The sequence below is a fragment of the Giraffa tippelskirchi genome, chromosome 11 (genome assembly GCF_054371585.1).
Source record: "Giraffa tippelskirchi isolate mGirTip1 chromosome 11, T2T-mGirTip1v1.2.pri, whole genome shotgun sequence".
Taxonomy (NCBI): domain Eukaryota; kingdom Metazoa; phylum Chordata; class Mammalia; order Artiodactyla; family Giraffidae; genus Giraffa; species Giraffa tippelskirchi.
In genome coordinates, this window is record NC_137285.1 from 150,125,684 (window position 1) to 150,147,788 (window position 22,105).

General features: G+C 43.1%; 1 protein-coding gene across 18 annotated transcripts in view; it reads right to left on the reverse strand.

Moving 5' to 3' along the window:
* LOC145527138 (uncharacterized) overlaps positions 1 to 22,105 on the reverse strand; it is an 86,915-nt gene that overhangs the window by 56,738 nt on the left and 8,072 nt on the right. The window lies entirely within an intron of this gene.

Below are 22,105 nucleotides of genomic sequence, written 5' to 3' on the forward strand. Positions count from 1 at the left end.
GAGAGGGTTAACCTAGGAAGATGCCACTAAAAATCTATGAACTGCGTTTGAGCGTTTGCTGCATGGTAAATGCTGCCAGACCCTGACGGGTGTATAGATGATGCAATTTCCACTCTCAGTGACATTTCCACTTTGTTAGGGACCATGAATAAAATATATATCTGGTGATTAGAGAAAAAGAGTAGGTGGGGCATTTCTCTATGTAAAGTTCTTGAAAACAGCTTTAAATGAATAAAAGTCTCTGCGTGTGCTCAGCTGCAGCAGGTGATTCCAACATGGTATCTCCCTAAGCTTCTTCACTCTTGAAACATTCTGGTCACAGCAGCCTCCAAGACTCTCAAGTTCATATTCATGTAACCCAGGATATGTCAAGACATTGACTATTGATGTCAATGTATTCTAACACACACACACACACACACACACACACACACACACACACACACACACATATATTCCCAAGGAAAATTCTCCTGGAGTGGGTCATTAATAACACATTCCTTTCTGTCTTCACTTCAGAATGTGACTGGACTATATAGTGGTGGGCTAGGACTAGTCCTGCCTTGGACTAGAGGAAAGGGAAGAGGGTGCGGCTACGACCAACTCAAGGCAAAAACTGGTGAGGAAACCTTCAAAAAAGTAAAGATCTTGGGACTTCCCTGGCTGTCCAATGGTTAAAACACTGCACTTCCAATGCAGGAGGCATGGGTTTGATCCCTCGTTGGGAAACTAAGATCCTACATGCCATGCTGCATGGCCAAAAAAAAAAAAAAAAAAATTAAAGACACAAGATCTTATTTCTATCTCATTTTCTCCACTTCTGAAATATATATACGAGGATCCTTCTCCAAACACATGGCTTCCTTAAGTATTTTAGTTTCTTTTATTCATTTTTAAAAATAGGGCTTCCCTCATAACTCAGTTGGTAAAGAATGTACCTGTAATGCAGGAGACCTGAGTTCAATTCCTGGGTCAGGAAAATGCCCTGGAGAAGGAAATGGCAACCCTCTCCAGTATTCTTGCCTGGAGAATCCCATGGACAGAAAAGCCTGGCAGGCTATGGTCGATGGGGTCGCAAGAGGTGGACTTGACTTAGTAACTAAATCATTTCATTTTTATATTTTCAAATAGTTTTTACTGAGCCTACATTAACTCCTTATCACAAGACACCACTGATGTCTACTCTTACAAAATGAAAATCCCTGCTATGACTTTCTCTCCTATCTCTTTGGCAATTTGTTCATAGCAGGGTGACTGACCACCCCACTCTGCTCAGGACTGAGAGATTTCTTGGGATACAGGAAGTTTAGTGCTAAAACCCAGATTGTCTGAGGCAAACCAGGATGAATGGTTGATCAGCCTAGTTCAAGACAATACATGATTTTGCCCAGATGCAATCACTTACAATATTGTTACACTTGAATTTATATCATAAATGTGTTTCTTTTGTTGTTGTTGTTTAGTCAGTCGGTCGTGTCTGATTCTCTGTGACCCCATGGACTGCAGCGCGCCAGGCTTCCCTGTCCATCACCAACTCCCAGAGCTTGCTCAAACTCATGTGCATCAAGTCGATGATGCCATCCAGCCATCTCATCCTCTGTCGTCCCCTTCTCCTCTTGTCCTCAATCTTTCCCAGCATCAGGGTCTTTTCCAATGAGTCAGCTCTTCGCATCAGGTGGCCAAAGTATTGGCATTTCAGCTTCAACATCAGTCCTTCCAATGAACACCCAGGACTGATTTCCTTTAGGATTGACTGGTTTGATCTCCTTGCTGTCCAAGGGATTCTCAAGAGTCTTCTCCAACACCATAGTTCAAAAGCAATTTCGGTGCTCAGCTTTCTTTATGGTCCAGCTCTTACATCCATATATGACTACTGGAAAAAAACATAGCTTTGACTATACGGACCTTTTCCAGCAAAGTGATGTCTCTACTTTTTAACATGCTGTCTAAGTTTATCATAGTCTTTCTTCCAAGGAGAAAGCATCTTTTAATTTCATGGCTGTAGTCACTGTCTGCAGTGATTTTGGAGCCCAAGAAAATAAAATCTGTCATTGTTTCCATTGTTTCCCCATCTATTTGCCATGAAGTGATGGGACTAGATGCCATGTCTTCAATTTTTGAATGTTGAATTTTAAGCCAGCTTTTTCACTCTCCTCTTTGACTTTCACCAAGAGGCTCTTTAGTTCCTCTTTTTCTGCCATTAGGGTGGTGTCATCTGCATATCTAAGGTTATTAATATCTCTCCTGGCAATCTTGATTCCAGCTTGGGATTCATCCAGTCCGGCATTTCTCATGATGTACTCTGCATATAAGTTAAATAAGCAGGGTGACAATATACAGCCTGACAGACTCCTTTCCCGATCTAGAACCAGTCCATTGCTCTATTCCATTTGTAACTGTTGCTTCTTCACCAGCACACAGGTTTCTCAGGAGGCAGGTCAGGTGGTCTGGTACTCCTATCTCTTTAAGAACTGCCCACAGTTTGCTGTGATCCACACAGTCAAAGGCTTTAGTTTAGTCAATGAAGCAAAAGTAGATATTTCTTTACTGTTACATACTTTTTTTACTAGTATATAATTTTCTTAAGTATTATTTTTAGTTGCAACTTAGTACTTCACTGAATCAATATAGGATAATTAACCATTCCTCTATAATTGTGTACTTAGGGTATTTCCTTGTTTTTTTTTTTTTTTTTTTTTTTGCAAATCACTTTTATAGCTGCAGAAACCATGAGCAAGAAAAAAACATATTTCCTGTTCTCATTATTCAAAATGTGGTTTCACATGTCAGGCCTTGTCAAAGTCCATCAGCAGGAAGCACTGGCACTTGTTAAAAGCCAGGGAATTAGTTTTAATCACACTTTGAGAAGAGAAAAATCCAATACACAGAAATGGTAGTTTGCATTTGATTTGTTTTTTAAACTCTTGGTATACAACCTAAAACACCAATCAGAAATCTTCATAAGTCTGAGAGGGTTTCCTTTAATTCAGTACCTGGTTATACGTTCTCAGCTAAAGAGAACCAAACAATATAAACTGAATATGGTAGAATCATTTGGTGGCAAAGTCACAGCTAAGCTAGGAGTTTCCCATGGAGGCATGTTTGCCCCCTGCTCACCTCTTCCACTGATGACTTCCTGCAAGAAAGTTACTCTTACCTAGTATGCATTCTGCTGCAAGGGAGAACAAAAATCCTAAAGTAAGACATGAACTAATCATTGGGGAGTCATTAATTTAATTATCCAAAAGTACATACTAATGCCAGCCTATCAGTAAGCAAAAATAAGCATAGTCCCCTCCCTGTAGAGCTTACTATCTGGTTAGACAGAGATTAATAATATACTTATGAGTATAAGGCACTTACTATGGGCATGGCATCCTGTTAAGAACAGAGTGGTATACTTTGAGATAAGAAAAGTCCTCTGCCTTCAAAAATAAGAAAAGCTCCCTGCCCTCAAAAATAAGAAACCCCCGCCTTTTAGTGCCTAACTGGAGATGATGAAAACCATATGCATTAAAAGGTAATCAGTACAGATACACGAAAACTCAGTGGGAGAAGAATAATCCTTCAACCAACTGGTGGATAAACTGGACAGTCACGTACAAAAAAGAATGAAACTGGACACTTAGCTCATATCACTTATAAAAATTAACTCAAAATGGATCGGAGGCCTAAATGTAAGAGCTAAAACTATAGAGCTCTTAGAAGAAAACAGATATAAAATTCATAACCTTGGATTAGGCAATGGTTTATTAGACACTAAAAGCACAAAGAAATAAAAAGAACAGGTCATCAAAATTAAAACATTTGTGCTTCAAAGGACGCTATACAGAAAATGAAAACAACCCACAGGAGGGGAAAAAATATCTGCAAATTATATATCTGATAAGGGTCTAGCCCAGAATGTGAAAAAATAGCTTACAATAAAAAATAAAAAAGACAAGTAGCTCAATTAAAAATCGGGCAAAGGATGTGAATATATATTTGTCCAAAGAAAATATGCAAATTGTCAATAAGCATATGAAAAGATGGTCCTCACCAGTCACTAGGGAAATGCAAATCAAAACCAGGATGAAGGAACATCCCTGGTGATGCAGCGGTTAGCACTTCGCCTTCCTAAGCAGGGGGTGTGGGTTCCATCCCTGGTCAGGGGAGCTGGGATCCCACATGACATGCTGCCAAAAAACCAAAACATAAAACAAACAATGTTGTGACAAACTCAATAAAGTCTTTAAAAACGGCCCACAGCAAAACATCTTTAAAAAACAAAAAACCACAATGAGATATGACTTCACACCCACACAGATGGCTATAATCAAAAAGAAAGTAATGAGTTTAGTGAGGATCTGGAGTAATTAGACCCTCATACACTGCTAGCGGTAATGTAAAAGGGTGTAGCTGCTTTGAAAAACTGGCAGTTCCTCAAAAAGCTAAACATATGAGTTACTATAAGGCCCAACTAAGATCATGGCATCTGGTCCCATCACTTCATGGCAAACAGATGGGGAAACAATGGAAACAGTGACAGACTTTATTTTCTTGGGCTCCAAAATCACTGCAGATTGTGACTACAGCCAAAAGACCCTTGCTCCTTGGAAGAAAAGCTATGACAAACATAGACAGCATATTAAAAAGCAGAGCTATTCCTTTGCTGACAAAGGTCCATAGAGTCAAACTATGGTTTTTCCAGCAGTCATGTATGGATGTGAGAGTTGGACTATAAAGAAAGCTGAGTGCCGAAGAATTGATGCTTTTGAACTGTGGTGTTGGAGAAGACTCTTGAGAGTCCCTTGGACTGCAAGGAGATCCAACCAGTCCATCCTAAAGGAAATCAGTCCTGAATATTCATTGGAAGGACTGATGCTGAAGCTGAAGCTTCAATACTTTGGCCACCTGATGAGAAGAGCTGACTCATTGGAAAAGACCCTGATGCTGGGAAAGATTGAAGGCAGGAGGAGAAGGGGTTGACAGAGGATGAGATGGTTGGATGGCATCACCAACTCGATGGACATGAGTTTGAGTAAACTCTGGGAGTTGGTGACGGACAGGGAAGCCTGGCATGTTGCAATCCATGGGGTTACAAAGTCGGACATGACTGAGCAACTGAACTGAACTGACACAGTCCAGTAGTCTCCTACTATGTATATACTTAAGAGAAATGACAACACAGGCTGAAAGAGAAACTTCCATACAAATGTGCATAGGAGCATAATTCATAATGAGCAAAAAGTGAAAAACAATCCAAACGTCTACCAACTGATAAACAGACAAAGAAAAAGTGGTATATGCATAAAATGAAACATTATTCAGCCATGAAAGGAATGAGCTACTGGTACATGTTATAACATAGATGAGCCTTAAAAATTTCATGTTGAGTAGAAGAAATTAGATACAAGAAACTATACACTATATGATTTCATTTTTATAAAATGTCCATAATAGGCAAATCCATAAACAAACAGTAGATAGAGGCTGGGGGTAGGGGGACAAGAGAAATGGAGTAGATGTTTACTCATCAGTTAGGTTTCCTGTGTGTGTGATCAGTTGGTCGTGTCTGACTCTTTGTGACTCCACGAACTGTATCCTGCCAGGCTCCTCTGTCCATGGGATTTTTCTCAGGGAAGAATACTGGAGTGGGTTGTCATTTCCTCCTCCAGGGGATCTTCCTGACCCAGGGACTGAACTCTCGCCCCCGGTATTGGCTGGCAAATTCTTTAACGTTTGAACTACAGGGAAGTCCTTATACGATGGGGCAAAGATGGTTGTAAAATTTTGTGGATATATTTTTAAAAATCTATAAAAGGTGTATGAATTATATTCCAATAAAAATAACTTAAAAAGAGAGTAAGTGATCTAAGACAGCCAGGAAGGACTAAATAACAGTAAAATGCTATAGTGCCTAGCACAAAATAACTGCTTCATAATATTACAGGAATGAGCCAATGAAGGCTAATATATTACAAGCAAACCTCATGAAATAGGAGAGATTTGAGTTGAGTCCTAGAGAATAAGTAGAAATTATATAATAAAAAAGGAAAAATCATTCCAGGTAGGAGGGAAAATACCTATGCAGGATAAAACAGAAACATTCTAGTTGTGTTCCGAGTCAATAACATAACCCAGATGGGTCACAGTAAATCAGGGTGTGATCAGACTTAAGGTAACAGATGGAGGCTGAAACCACACTTGTGTTCAGAGCCAATAATGGTAACCCAGATGGACCACAGTAAACCAGAGTGTGATAAGGTAACAGAGGCTGAAAGCACACTTGTGTTCAGAGCCAGTATCATAACCCAGATGGTTCACAGTAAATCAGGGTGTGATCAGACTTAAGGTAACAGACAAAGGCTGAAAGCACACTTGTGTTCAGAGCCAGTAACATAACCCAGATGGTTCACAGTAAATCAGGGTGTGATCAGACTTAAGGTAACAGACAAAGGCTGAAACCACACTATGCAGGGTCTCACATGCCCACAGCATCTGGACCTTAATGCGTAAGCATTAGAGAATCACTGGAGGTGAACTCAGTAGGGAAGAAAGAAATTACAATTAATAGTTTAGAAAATAAGTGAGACAGTAGGAGCAAACAGGGAACTAGACTGCATTAAAAACTAGAAATAAGAAGGGGGTATTATACTTTAGAGATATTTGAGGGTAAAAAAGATTTAATAAATGTGAAGGAATTTATTAAATATAAAGAGTGAGAAAGAGGAAGAAATGGAAGACACCACTCAGTTCTGAGTCTGAATGATGGGAAGCGGGAAGGGCCTTAGATGGTGGTGATGCTGAAAGAGAGAGACAGGAAGCTGAGAAAGGAGAGGCACAGGAGTTGGATCAGCAGCTCAAACTGGACCAGTTCTGTAAGCTGACACTATAGACTGAAGATGCATTGCAAGTCGCCGGAAATGCAAGGTGGCAAGTCAGACAAGAGAACAGGATTGAACACACACGGCATCGCGTGGCAGCGTCCCCGAAAGCCAACGCAAGGAACGGGCACATCCGGCTGAGGCTGTGAGATTGATGAAGACGAACTGGAGGATATCGAGGAGAGCAAGAGAGGGACTCAACAGTGTCCTGTTCTGGAAGCTAAGGAAGGAGCAGCATCTCACAGGGCCAGGAGGAAGCAGAGCTGCTGAGAACCCCTGAAGGGCGGGGACTGAATACAGCCCGCTGGATTTAGCCATCGGGTTGTTACTGGCGGTGCCAGGGGAAACAATTTTAGAAAAGTATTAAGGAGGAGGAAAGACTGCAATTCACTAAAAAAAAAAAATGAATGTGACACGAAAACATTTAAACTGTGAGAATAAAACTCTGCTTTGGGAATGTCTGGTTACAGAAGGAAGGAGAGAGATGATTGATGGTTTGACTGAGAAGCAGGGCAAGGAATTACTCAGAACACTTGTTGTTTAGTCGCTAAGTTGTGTCTGGCTCTTTTGCGAACCTATGGAATGTAGCCTGCCAGGCTCCTCTGTCCATGAGATTTTCCAGGCAGGAATACTGAAGTGGGTTGCCATTTCCTCCTCCAGGGGATCTTCCCGACGTAGAGATCCAACCTGAGTCTCCTGCATCTCCTGCTTGGGCAGGCACTTTTTTTTTTTTTAACCAAAGCCACCAGGAAAACCCATTCAGAAGAGTGGGTGATGTAAAACCTGCAGACACAGATAGGTAAGGGCGATCCCTGGGTCGGGAAGATCCTCTGGAGGAGGGCACGGCAACTCAGTCCAGGATTCTTGCCTGGGGAATCCCACAGACAGAGGAGCCTAGCGAGCTACAGTCCATGGGGTCACAACTAGCTGGAGAAGACTGGAGTGACTTAGCACGCACGCACTTTTAACAAATTCAAAGATTTACTGCCCTTGGGACTGTCTCTAAGTGATGACGATATAAGTCGTGAACAACACAGACAAAAATCCCTCCCTCTGTGGGCCTGACATCTTTCAGATGCGTTCATCAGCTGCCACGTTTCTTTTCACTGAAGAGTTAGGTTTTAGGTGCTTCACTTCCAACTTACTGACGTTCTCATAACTTACTGACGATCGGGTGTAGCTTTTACGATGTTTTTTGATTTTCGAAACAGTATTTCCTCAGCTTTGACAGGAACAACCACAACAGCCAATATAGTAAAAACAAATTTGTGGGCTGCAGCATCAGACAGACGCAGTATTACTCCAGGGACCGAGGAGCTCAAGGGTGGGAGAAGTCACTGTCCCCCTAAAACGTCAAGAAGTACGCACAGCGTAATTATTGGGCACCAGTTTCCATCAGCTTCTGCAGGGGAAGAGCCACCCAGAGATCTGTCAACAATGCCCTGTGCTTTTATCTGTATAGGAAAGGAAACTTGTTAAAGTCACACTTTTGCATTTTGCAGGAAACAGCTGCAGTGAATCTATGCTCATGACAGAACAATCCAAGTCATGAGATAGTAGAAAACTTTATTAAAACTGATTCAGAGGAGTCAGACCACACACATTTTTTAAAGAAAACTTGAATTTTGTTAAACTTTCATGTGATTCTAATGTGCAGTAATCTGAGGATCACTATTCTAAATTCTTTCTATGGAACTCAAACAAGATTTTTTTAAAAAAATTAGGTAACGAGTTATCACTTTAAATATTGGGTTGGCCCAAAAGTTTGTTCAGGCTTTTCCCTAAGTTGTTACAGAAAAACCCAAATGAACTTCTGGGCCAACCCAATAGCTTCTGAAATATACTTTATATGGAAAAAACACTTCAGAATTTTGCAGACATGACAGGGAAAAAATAAACAACACGAAACCACCCAATTGCACCTTATTCTCCCGACACTCCCTCCAAGTTCATCCTTATTCTCTGCCTGGCACTCACTTTTCACAATTGGATGCTTCCATCATTTATTTGAGTGCTTGCTTCTCCTGCCTAGAAGACAAGTTCCTGAGACCTAGGACTTGTCTGTTGTGCTTACCACTAAAACTGCAGCATCTGAAAGAGCGTGACACAGACTGGGTCCCCAAACAACACGTGTTCAAGGATGATGGTTAAAAATCAGTTCTGTTTATGGCTACTTGCAATCAAACTGATCAACAGACATATTCTTTTCCCTACATAACCTTTATAATGGGTTTTGTGTATGTAGCTTTAGCTTTCCATGTTCTCATTTTCACGGCTGCATACGAGTCCATCATGAGAAAGCCCCAAATTATCCATTGACCTTGTTTGTGAACGATCTCTACCTAGTCGATTCTAACTGTGTATATGTTCCTGTGAGTGCGCTCAGTTGCTCAGTTGTATCCAACTCTCTGCAACCCCATGGACTGTAGCCCGCCAGGCTCCTCTGTCCACGGGCTTCTCCAGGCAAGAAAACTGGAGTGGGTTGCCATTTCCTCCTCCAGGGGATCTTGCCCACCAAGGGTCGAACCCGGGTCTCCCGCAGTGGCAGGTGGATTCTTAACCACTGAGCCACCTGGGAAGCCCATGTGTATCCACCTACCTATCTCCTTACATTTATCAATTAAAATATGAGCGTTCAGTTTTATTCTTTCATCCCTTTATTAGGTTTACATTAGAAGTCAGTGAAATGTTGAATCAAAGGGATTTCAATAATTTGTTTCCATGTGTGGTGATTTTTTTCTATATGTTAATAGTTTTTAGTTAAGATATGCAGTCCCCTTAAAAGACAGGTGTGCCCTGTTCACTAAATTTAGAACAATTTTAATAAATTACCACTCTCTCTTGCACACTCTCCTCAATTCATTCAACAGAACATTGTACCGTCTTGATAACTTCTTATTGCTAGTGAATAGAACAGCATTGTCATACACTAACTGAATTTCTTTTTACTTTCTGTTCGCATTTTCTGCCCACTAAAATGTGACTCACCTTTGTTGACACTGTTGCTAACTGAATAGTATCAAATATTCAGAACACAGAAGAATGAAAGACACGCCAAGCCACGAAACCCGACCGCTTGGAGCAAAGCCGCCTTCCTCCCTCCTCCTTTCCTTGCTTCTTGTTTTCTGTTTTTCTTTGCTTCCGTTTTCTGGAGGGAGCACCTTTAGAGGGGCGGACGCTATAATTTCTGGAGAAATGAAAAAGTGAATCCCTCTGAAGAGATAATTTCATGAAGACACATAAAGTAGAGTTGGTGGAGACACAGTGAAGTTAGATGAAGTCAGAGAAGCTACAATGAGTGACAGAGAATCTGGCTGGAATATTACTGGGAAAAACTAGAGGGTGAAGAGGGAATATCAACAACAGTCTACGGCGTTATGCAGGAGGAAGACGCCAGACGTGGGGAGTAACCTTGCTGAGCCAAGCTACTTTCCATAATAGGGGAAATGAGAGTTGCTTTTTTGGTGATCACATACAGATATTCAATCGAGCATAAAATTAGAGGTCCACAAAAGATTTCACAGGCAATCTGAAATTAAGATAGAAGCAAAAGGGGGACTTCCGTGGCAGTCCAGTGGTTAAAACTTGATGCTTCCACTGCAAGGGGCAAGGTTCAGTCCCTGCTGGAGGAATCAAGATCCCCCATGCCACGTGGCAGGGCAAAAGCAGGCAAAATCACGCACTAGACGAGGTGTTCAGAGGCAAATGACCCCTATCCTGCATATGTCTGGATAATAAATCACTGAAGACCACACTTCCACCAGCAGGGTGGGAACAAGGACAGAGACCAAAGAGACAGAAATGGTAAGAAAGCAATGCTCTGCTCTAAGACTTCTCAGTACAAGGCATCTCCATGCAGAACCATGCCTACCCATCAGAGGACTGGAACAACAGGAAAGTGATTGAAATTAATACAAGAAATAGATTGGTTTAAGTAAGAGGAAGAGAAACTAATTTCTGTTAAATATACACCATCTGTCAGGCATTAGGGTAAAAGCATTACACCCAATAAGTTTCTTAAAGAGGAACCAAAGTGTTTGCTAGGTTCTCATTAGTTATGTGTTTTATACAGAGGATCAACAGTATACATGCATAAATCTCACTCTCCCAACTCATCCCACCCGTTTCCCCCCATGGAGTCCACACGTTTGTTCTCTAAGTCTGTGTGTCTATTTCTGTTTTGCAAATAAGACCATTTTTCTAGATTTCATATATATGCGTTATGTAAGAAGAAACAAATAACTGTTTCTGCTGACTTCATTCTGTACTACAGTCTCTAGTCCATTCACACCTCTACAAATGATTCAATGTCATTGCTTCTATGGCTGAGCAGTATTCCATTGTATATAGGTACCACATCTTTATCCAGCCCTCTGGTGATGGACATTTAGGTGGCTTCCATATCCTGGCTGTTGTAAACAGTGCTGCTATGAACACTAAGGTGCAGGCGTCGTTTTGCACTATGTCCTTCTCTGGGGATATGGCCAATAGTGGGATTGCTGGGTCATACGGTACTTCTATTTTCAGTTTTTTAAGGAACCTATACTGTTCTCCGTGGGCTTCCCTGGTGCCTCAGATGGTAAAGAATCTGCCTACAATGCAGGAGACTCAGGTTCAATCCCTGGGTTAGGAAGATCCCGGGGTTGGGAAGATCCCCGAGAGAAGGAAATGGCCACCACACCAGTATTTTTGCCTGAAGAATTCCATGGCCAGAGGAACACAGTTCACGGGGTTGCAAAGAGTGGGACACAAATGACCAAGTAACACACACACATCCTGTTCTCCATAGCGGCTGTCTCCATTTGCATTCCCACCACCAGTGCAAGAGGGTACCCTTTTCTCCACAACGTCTCCAACATTTATTGTTTGTAGATTTTTTAATGATGGTAAATTGTTTGTGAGGTACAGGGAAGCAACCTAAATGTCCAGAGGGACAGGCAACCTGCATCAGCGGAAGGACAGGGAAGCGTGGCGTGCTGCAGTTCATGGTGTCGGGAAGAGTCCGGCGCGACTTGGCAACTCAATAACAACAAACTGTTTTCACCTCAAGCCAGTTGAGGTGAGTGTGATTAGATTTTACAGATTAAAAAAAAAATGGAGTTTAAAGGATTGTCCCCTCCAGAATTACACCACTGAGTGAGAGGGTGTGAGGTTAAACCTCAGCCTAACCACAGACCCCTCACCCTTTCTCCTACGGTCTCTCTTAAGACTAAAAAGGAACATCTCTGTCTTCCATCTAAAGATACACCATCTTATATCAATTCTATGATTCACTATTTTTTTACATTATAACATCTCTGAACTCTCTGGGCTTCATAGGTTAAGAGTGCTTGTTTTCTTCTAGGAGTTTCATGGTTGCAAGTCTTACATTTAAGTCTTTAATCTATTCTGAGTTTAGTTTTATATATGATGTGAAAAAATAATCTGATCCTTTTAGTTGCAGTTGTACAGTCTCCCTAATGCTATTTATTGACGAGCCCATCTTTTCCCCCACTGCACAGCCTTACCTCCTTCACTGTACATTAACTGACCGTGTATGTGTGGGTTCTCTATTCTGTCCCACTGATATATGTGTCTGGTTATGGACCATACCAAACTGTTTTGATTACTGTAGCTTTTTAGCATAGTTTGAAGTCAGGGTGCATGATACCTCCTGCTTTGGTCTTCTTTCTCAAGATTCAGGGTATTTTTGTCTTCTGACACAAATTTTAGAATTATTTGTTCTAGTTCTGTGAAAAATGCCATTGGTATTTTTACAGGAACTCAGACTGCTACTTTTAAACTGAACTTGCTCCTTAGCCCCAGAGATCCCACAGGTCCTCTCATCTCAGAGGACGTCCTGCGCAAAGAGAGCTTCGACGACGGCATCTCCTGTGAAGCCTTTCCCCATTCAGCGTTGTAAGTTCGTCTCTCATGAACTATCATAACTTGTATTTCTTTGACTTTTATTCACTGATTCTTTCATCAGTATACGAGCTTTTTGAAGGTTAAAAACCATTGTTTTACTCATCTCAACATCCCCATTTCCTGCTAAATTAATACTTATTTTAATTGGTAAATCCATTATGGAAAACAGTCTGGATGTTTCTGAAACTAAACATACAGCCACTGTATAACCCAACAATTCCATTCCTGGGCATATATACGGACAGAACTGTTGTTCATAAAGATACACGCAGCCCAGTGTTCAAACCAACACTGTTTACCGTAGCCTGGCTATGGAAGCAACACAGACGTCCACTGACAGAGGAACGGATAAAGAAGGTGTGGTACATATACACAACAGAATGTTACTCAGCCGTGAAAAAAAGTGAAACAATGCCATCTGCAGCAACATGGATGGACCTAGAGATTGTCATTTTGAGTGAAGTAAGTCAGAGAGAAAAAGAAAAAATATTATATGATATTGCTTCTGTGTGGACTCTGAAAAAAATGGTACAAATTTACTATTTAGAAAACCGAATGGGGTCCACAGATTAAAAAAAATTTTTTACCAGTGACGGAAAGGGGAGAAAGAGGGATAAATTGGGAGATTGGAATTGACATATACACACTACTACATATAAAACAAGTAACTAATAAGGACCTGGGGCTTCCCAGGTGGCTCAGTGGTAATCTGCCTGCCAGTTCAGGAGAGGCGGGTTTGATCCCTGGGTCGGGAAGATCGCCGGAGAATGAAATGCACCTCACTTCAGTGTTCTTGCCTGGGAAACCCCATGGACAGAGGAGCCTTGCGGGGGTCACAGAAGAGTTGGTCATGACTTAACGACCGAATAACAACAAAATAAGAACCTACTGTATAGCGCAGGGAACTCTACCCAATACTCCGTAATGACCTGTACGGGAAAAGGACCTTAAAAAGAGTGAAAAGATGTATAACTTACTCACTGAGCTGTACAGCAGAAACACAACGTCGTAAATTAACTATATTCCAATAAAAATTTAAGGATGAAAATACAGTTTAAATAATTAAGTCAGACTTTATTCTTTATGAGCTCAGTGCAATCATCTCTGACAGAGTTTCTGTCAGCAGCACTGACTGCTCAAGGCACATGAATTAGAACAAAAGTAAGTATTTCTTTATAGTCTACACTACTTTCTTCCAAATATTCCAGAGATCAGTACCAAGCACTTTGGCTTTGATTCTCTTGGCTCCAAACTTTGTTCCAATCACCACTTTCAGGAAACCGTCTTCTCTGTATCTTCTGGAGTCCTGTCCCCAGGCCAATCTGGAAGGCCCACTGTATCTTCCACGGGTCCCACAACCTCGGCAAGGACAGCGCCCCCGCCCGAGCCTCTCCGTAATGATTCTGCCACCGCGCTGTGTCTGCCCTGTCCCTTCTCCCACGGCCTCGGAAGCCAAGCCTTGATCATTCTTTCCCCACATCTAAGCAAATGAGGGAAGTTTTTTCAGTCTTTCCCATACATCAAACACCATACTAAGTGTTTCACATACATATTTGCATGTGCCCTTCACAATAACCCTTTCTTTCGCCTAGATGCTGCTGTTTCCCTATTTCAAACACCAGCTGACAACACGCTGTTAACCTCATGGGCTTCGCCTCCCCTTCTCTTCTTCAAACACCATCTTCGATTCTTACATTTACAACCTCACATCTGCCCAGGTTTGTTCTGTGGTTGGTTGGTTTTTTTTTTGTTTGTTTGTTTGTTTTTTATTTTGAAATGATTTTACATTCACATAGAAGTTGCTAACATAGTACAAAAGCTCGTGGGCACCCTTCTTCCAGCTTCCCTGATGTCTGTATCTCACATAATCATAATACAGTTACCAAAACCACAATTCTGCTATCCCCAAAATACTCCCTCGATAATACAGAAGGCTTCTATAACTGCAACGAAACCCCCTCGGATTATCCCTTCATAGGTGCAGCCCTGTATCTGCCCTCTGGCAACCACCGTCATGTGTCTCGTCACTTTAAGAATAGCCGAGGGACTTCCCTAGTGGTCCAGTGTTCAAGACTCTGTGACCCTAGTGCAGGGGGTCCCTCATCAGTGAACTAGGTCTCACACGCCACGACCAAAGATCCTGCGTGCCACACCAAGACCCTGCGTGCAGGAAGGAAGGATGGAAGGACGGAAGAAAGGAATGGAAGAGGCAGGGAAGGAGGAAGGAAAAGAAGAGAAAGAAAGAATAACCAACAGATAGAATTGTACAGTGTAACCTTCTGAGGTTGGCTTTTTTCACTCAACCTAATACCTTTGCGACCCATCACTGTATGTATCGATCGTTCGTTACTTTCTATTGCTGTGTAGTATTCCACTGAGTGAGTATATGGTTTGTCTATTTACCACTGTAATTTTTTTCCAGCCTCCTCTGCTTCTACTCAAACAATCTAGTGATTCTCAAGATATGGTGGGAGGCCTTTCTTAAACTGGATATGATTGCTAAAAATGCAGAATCATGGGCCCCATTTAAGACCCATTCTATCTGCATGGCTGTGAGTAAGGCCCAGGGTTACAGTATCTGCAGTTCAAATACTTCAACATAGCATAATTCTGGTTACTTTTTAGTTGCATTAAGTTCAAACCAATGTAGTGACCATTTAAATTAGGAATAGTGATGGTTAACTGGTCTTCTAATTATAAATCATTCTCCAGAGGCAATTAGTATCAGACCCTTGGTTAATTAGGATAATAAAAGTCAGAATTTGTCTTGAAAATGAGTGGCTTATCACATAGCATGGTCATATTAGAAATGGAACCCACTGGTGATACTGAATGTATTAACATTTTAGGAACATCCTCTACCCTTGCATGTATAGAATGTAAGTATCTGACAATGTCTGTAGCCTTTGTCCTTATGTGCTGAACTAACGCCAGGTCTTCCGCCCGTCCATGAACTTGGAAGACCGATGACAAGACTTTATCTTGGAAGACCTGGCTTGCCTGCTCAGTTGAGGCTTCCACACACAACAGCAGGAAGAGGAGCATCCAAAGAACACAGAACCTCGGGCTGCAATGCGCACCTTCTGTCACGACAGCCTAGGGCAGCACTCAACACCAAGCTGGGCCTCCGGAAACACTCAGTGGATTTTAAAATGTGCTCTGTTCTTTTGTACTTTCCTTGTGCTGACTGGGGTCACAAAACCAGTTAGTCCTTAATTCAAGGTCTTCAGTAAACAAACCTTTTTTTTTCTCCTTTTACGAATCGTGCTTTTGGTATCTAATCTGAGAATTCTCTACTAACCCTAGATTCTTAAGGTCTGAGCCTATGTTTTGAAACATAAATTTGCAGTAAATTTATTTTTATAGTAATATGTTGTACACATTTACAGTTTTACATTACAGTCTGTGACTAATTTTCAGTTAAATTTTTATATAAGGTGTGAGACTTAGGTTTGAGTCCTTCCTTTTTTTTTAATTTATGGTGCCACCAGACTTCCCTGGTGGCTCAGACGGTAAAGAATCTGCCTGCAATGTGAGAGGCCTGGGTTCGACCCCTTGGTCGGTAAGATCCCCTGGAGGAGGAAATGGCAACCTACTCTGGTACCCTTGCCTGGAAAATCTCATGGATGGAGGAGCCTGGTAGGCTACAGTCCATGGGGTCGCAAAGAGTCAGACACGACTGAGCGACTTCACTTTCACTTTCCAATACCGCATTGTCTCAATCACAAGGCTATGGTTTTTCCAGTGGTCGTGTGTGGATGTGAGAGCTGGACGGTGAAGAAAGCTGAGTGCCGCAGAATTGATGCTTTTGAACTGTGGTGCTGGAGAAGACTCTTGAGAGTCCCTTGGACTGCAAGGAGATCCAATCAATCCATCCTAAAGGAGATCAGTCCTGGGTGTTCATTGGAAGGACTGATGCTGAAGCTGAAGCTCCAATACTTTGGCCACCTCATGCGAAGGGTTGACTCATTGGAAAAGACCCTAATGCTGGGTAGGATTGGGGGCAGGAGGAGAAGGGGATGACAGAGGATGAGATGGTTGGATGGCATCACTGACTCGATGGACATGGGTTTGAGTAGACTCCAAGAGTTGGTGATGGACAGGGAGGCCTGGCGTGCTACAATTCATGGAGTCGCAAAGAGTCGGACACGACTGAGCAACTGAACTGAACTGAACATGAAAAAACTGAAGTCGCTCTGTCATGTCCAACTCTTTGCCACCCCATGTACTGTGTAGCCTGTCAGGCTCCTCTGTTCATGGAATTCTCCAGGAAAGAACACTGGAGCGGGTGGCCATTCCCTTCTCCAAGGGGATCTTCCCGATCCAGGGATCAAACTGGATCTCCTGCATCCCAGGCAGATTCTTTACCACCTGAGCCACCAGGGAAGTCCCGTAGCTACATCAGTTTAGTTCAGTCGCTCAGTTGTGTCCAACTGTTTGTGACCTCATGAACTGCAGCATACCAGGCCTCCCTGTCCATCACCAACTCCCAGGGCTTGCTCAAACTCATGTCCATTGAGTCAGTGATGCCATCCAACCATCTCGTCCTCTGTCGTCTCCTTCTCCTCCTGTCTTCAATCTTTCCCAGCACCAGGGTCTTTTCTAACGAGTCAGTTCTTTGCATCAGGTGCCCAAATTATTGGAGGTTCAGCATCAGTCCTTCCAATGAACATTAGGGACTGATTTCCTGAAGCTACATAGTGAACATTAATCCTGCAGAGAGAGAGTCCTTCTGCTTTATTCTTTTCTAGGATTGTGTTAGGTGTTCCTTATCCTGTGCCATTCCACAGAAATTTTAGAGTAAGTTTATGCCTGTTTAACAAAAACCTCATTGGGATTTTGGTAGGAATTTTTTATTTTTCTTTTCTTTCTTTTTTTTCTGAATTTTATTAAACCTTTCTGTCAATTTGGGTAGAAGTAACATGCTTACCATATCATGTTTCTTTTTAAAACACTTTCTTCTCAACTTCTGTAACAGTACACCCTTCTTGTCTCTCTTTTGCCGCTAACTTTATCCTGTCTCTCAGCTTCATCTTCCTCTGCCTAGATATTAAATATTCGACATACACTTTCTTTAGATTCAAGTCACTTGACCCAAAGACACATACTGTACAAGCAATATTATAAGATCCCCAACTATCTGTCACTTTCTAGAGCTGCGCAGTGCCAGGGAGGAGAAAAGGCACACACTTTCTCTTGCATCTCCAAGATTCCAAGGTAACTTCTTGGTACCTCATAAAAAGAATTACAAGTGTCATTGCTCAAAACAGGCAACATATTTAACGGCGGGGGTGGGGGGGGGGGAGAGGCAAAGATTAACCATGAGGGACATCTGCTGGTGAAATCTGTCAGCGTCCTGTCAAGGTTGCGTCTCTGGACCACAGGCCACTAGAGGGCACGACTCAGGCGTAGCTGCCACGCAGACTCCCCAGCCTTGGGGAAAGCTCCACCAGGGAAGCCCTGCGCCTTCATTCATTCCGGAGTGCCCTCTGCCTCCATCTGACTCCACTTTTCCCCTTGGCTCATGGGAGCCTGCAGACCCAGTGAGACCCAGCCCCCTGCACGTGCCTTGCTTCAAGACAGAGCATGCAGCTGGGGAGACAGAGCCCGGAGCCCTGACACACAGCTCCTAACTGGGGCCCCGATGAGACAGACCCCGGAGCCCTGACACAGAGCTCCTGACTGGGACCCCGATGAGACAGACCCCGGAGCCCTGACACAGAGCCCCTGACTGGGACCCCGATCGGAAACCCCGGAGCCCTGACACAGAGCCCCTGACTGGGACCCCAATCAGAAACCCCGGAGCCCTGACACACAGCTCCTAACTGGGACCCCGATCGGAAACCCCAAAGCCCTGACACAGAGCTCCTGACTGGGACCCCGATGAGATAGAGCCCGGAGCCCTGACACAGAGCTCCTGACTGGGGCCCCGATGAGACAGAGCCCGGAGCCCTGACACAGAGCTCCTGACTGGGACCCCGATCAGAAACCCCGGAGCCCCGACACACAGCTCCTAACTGGGACCCCGATCGGAAACCCCAGAGCCCTGACACAGAGCTCCTGACTGGGACTCCGATCGGAAACCCCGGAGCCCTGACACAGAGCCCCTGACTGGGACCCCGATCGGAAACCCCGGAGCCCTGACACACAGCTCCTGACTGGGGCCCCGATGAGACAGAGCCCGGAGCCCTGACACACAGCTCCTGACTGGGGCCCCGATGAGACAGAGCCCAGAGCCCTGACACACAGCTCCTGACTGGGGCCCTGATGAGACAGAGCCCGGAGCCCTGACACACAGCTCCTGACTGGGGCCCCGATGAGACAGAGCCTGGAGCCCTGACACAGAGCTCCTGACTGGGACCCCGATCAGAAACCCCGGAGCCCTGACACACAGCTCCTAACTGGGACCCCGATCGGAAACCCCAGAGCCCTGACACATAGCTCCTGACTGGGACCCCGATCGGAAACCCCGGAGCCCTGACACACAGCTCGTAACTGGGACCTCGATCGGACTGCTTACCACGCTACGACACAGTTTCCCCATGCTCAAAGCAGCAGTTACATTTATTACAGGATTTTCATGAGAATAAATAACAGAGGTGAATGTAAGACCAAATAGTATCCAATAAACAGCAAGTGACATTATTTCTAAACTAACTCGTGTGTGTGTGTGTGTGTGTGTGTGTGTGTGTGTGTGTGTGTGTTCAGGGATGTCTGGCTTTTTGTGACCCCATGGACTGTAGGGCTCCTCTGTCCATGGAATTCTCCAGGCAAGAATCCTGGAGATGGTTGTCATTCCCTTCTCTGGTATCAAATATACTACCATCCTTTGACCACTAGAGACTGAGGTTTAGAATCTGCCTTCATTCCACACACTTTCCAGGAGCCCTAGGCATCTCTTGCCTCCTCTTCTCCTTATTCTTAGCCAGTTTATATCACTAGGCCTTGGTTTCTTTACTGAGACCTCCAGCCCCAAGAGACCAATCCCTCACCATATCCCTTCCCAGGAAACTGGATCTGGCTCCCTATACCTCTGGCTACAAGATGGAGTCTGTCTGGCAAATGTGGAGCCATCATGCCTGAATAGGCTGGGGCCCCTCAAACCACAGAACGCAGACCAGAGCTGGAACCCTCTTTAAAAAAACAAACAAACAAAAATCAGTGAGAAGATAAATACAGAAAAGAAAACGGTCAAGCATTTAGTGATTCTTACCTCACTGGATAAGGTACAGACCATTTTAGTTATTTTCACACCTGAGTATGTAGCTGCATGTGGTGTGGTCACGTGGACCGTGCCCTGCAGATTCAACATTACAACACGTGATGTGTAAAGGTTGGTTTATCAGCTGAAACCCCTCCTCCCCCCAAAATATGAAAAACTGAGAAAACGTAAGCATTAAAATGTAAGGTTTCCCTGGTGGCTCAGATGGTAAAGAATATGCCTGCAAAGTAGGAAATCTGGGTTCAATCCCTGGGTCAGGAAGATCCCATGCAGAAGAGAATAGCTACCCACTTTAGTATTCATGCCCAGAAAATTCCATGGGCAGAGGAACCTGGTGGGCTAGGGTCCATGGGTCATAAAGAGCTGGACACGGCTGAGCAAGAAACACTTTCACTTCTTTATCACTTTCAAGCATTATTTATAACTTACTATTCAATGAGAAAATTCTGTGGAGAATATCTGAAACAAGGAGTGAACTGTTCGTGTTTCCCCAAGAACACAAATGTGCACACAGCACTGCCATTGATCCAATTTAAATGAAACAAATTAAGCAAAAGGGGAAAAAAAGGTCACTAAAATGTGAAATTTTATAGAGTGGCATACACGATGTTCATTCCAAGTGTGAGTGTAGACTTTTAACATGGAATCTTCTTCCTTTGTAACTTTACATTATAATAAATATAATCTGAACAAATATAACTTGGGAAAATAGAAAACAATCACAAATTTTAAAATGATGACTAATAGGAAATTAATATAAATATATTACACACAACTTTATGTCCTTTCAAAACTGTACCTAAACAAAAGAATTACAAAGGAAGAACAAACCAAATTTCATGCCTACTGACTCTAACAAAAGAACTGGATTTGAATTGTTGTCTTTTTAATTTAATTGTTGTCTTTTTAACTGTACAAAAAAGATCTTCACGACCCAGATAATCACAATGGTGTGATCACTCACCTAGAGCCAGACATCCTGGAATGTGAAGTCAAGTGGGCCTTAGAAAGCATCACTACGAACAAAGCTAGTGGAAGTGATGGAATTCCAGTTGAGCTATTTCAAATCCTCAAAGGTGATGCTGTGAAAGTGCTGCACTCGATATGCCAGCAAATTTGGAAAACTCAGCAGTGGCCACAGGACTGGAAAAGGTCAGTTTTCGTTCCAATCCCAAAGAAAGACAATGCCAAAGAATGCTCAAACTACCGCACAATTGCACTCATCTCACACGCTAGTAAAGTAATGCTCAAAATTCTCCAAGCCAGGCTTCAGCAATACGTGAACCGTGAACTTCCAGATGTTCAAGCTGGTTTTAGAAAAGGCAGAGGAACCAGAGATCAAATTGCCACCATCCGATGGATCATCGAAAAAGCAAGAGAGTTCCAGAAAAACATCTATTTCTGCTTTATTGACTATGCCAAAGCCTTTGACTGTGTGGATCACAATAAACTGTGGAAAATTCTGAAAGAGATGGGAATACCAGACCATCTGACCTGTCTCTTGAGAAACCTGTATGCAGGTCAGGAAGCAACAGTTAGAACTGGACATGGAACAACAGACTGGTTCCAAATAGGAAAAGGAGTACGTCAAGGCTGTATATTGTCACCCTGCTTATTTAACTTATATGCAGAGTACATCATGAGAAACGCTGGGCTGGAAGAAACACAAGCTGGAATCAAGATTGCCGGGAGAAATATCAATAACCTCAGATATGCTGATGACACCACCCTTATGGCAGAAAGTGAAGAAGAACTGAAGAGCCTCTTGATGAAGGTGAAGGAGGAGAGTAAAAAAGTTGGCTTAAAGCTCAACGTTCAGAAAACTAAGATCATGGCATCTGGTCCCATCACTCCATGGGAAATAGATGGGGAAACAGTGGAAACAGTGTCAGACTTTACTTTTTTGGGCTCCAGAATCACTGCTGATGGTGACTGCAGCCATGAAATTAAAAGACGCTTACTCCTTGGAAGGAAGGTTATGGCCAACCTAGATAGCATGTTTAAAAGCAGAGACATTACTTTGCCAACAAAAGTCCGTCTAGTCAAGGCTATGGTTTTTCCAGTGGTCATGTATGGATGTGAGAGTTGGACAGTGAAGAAAGCTGAACGC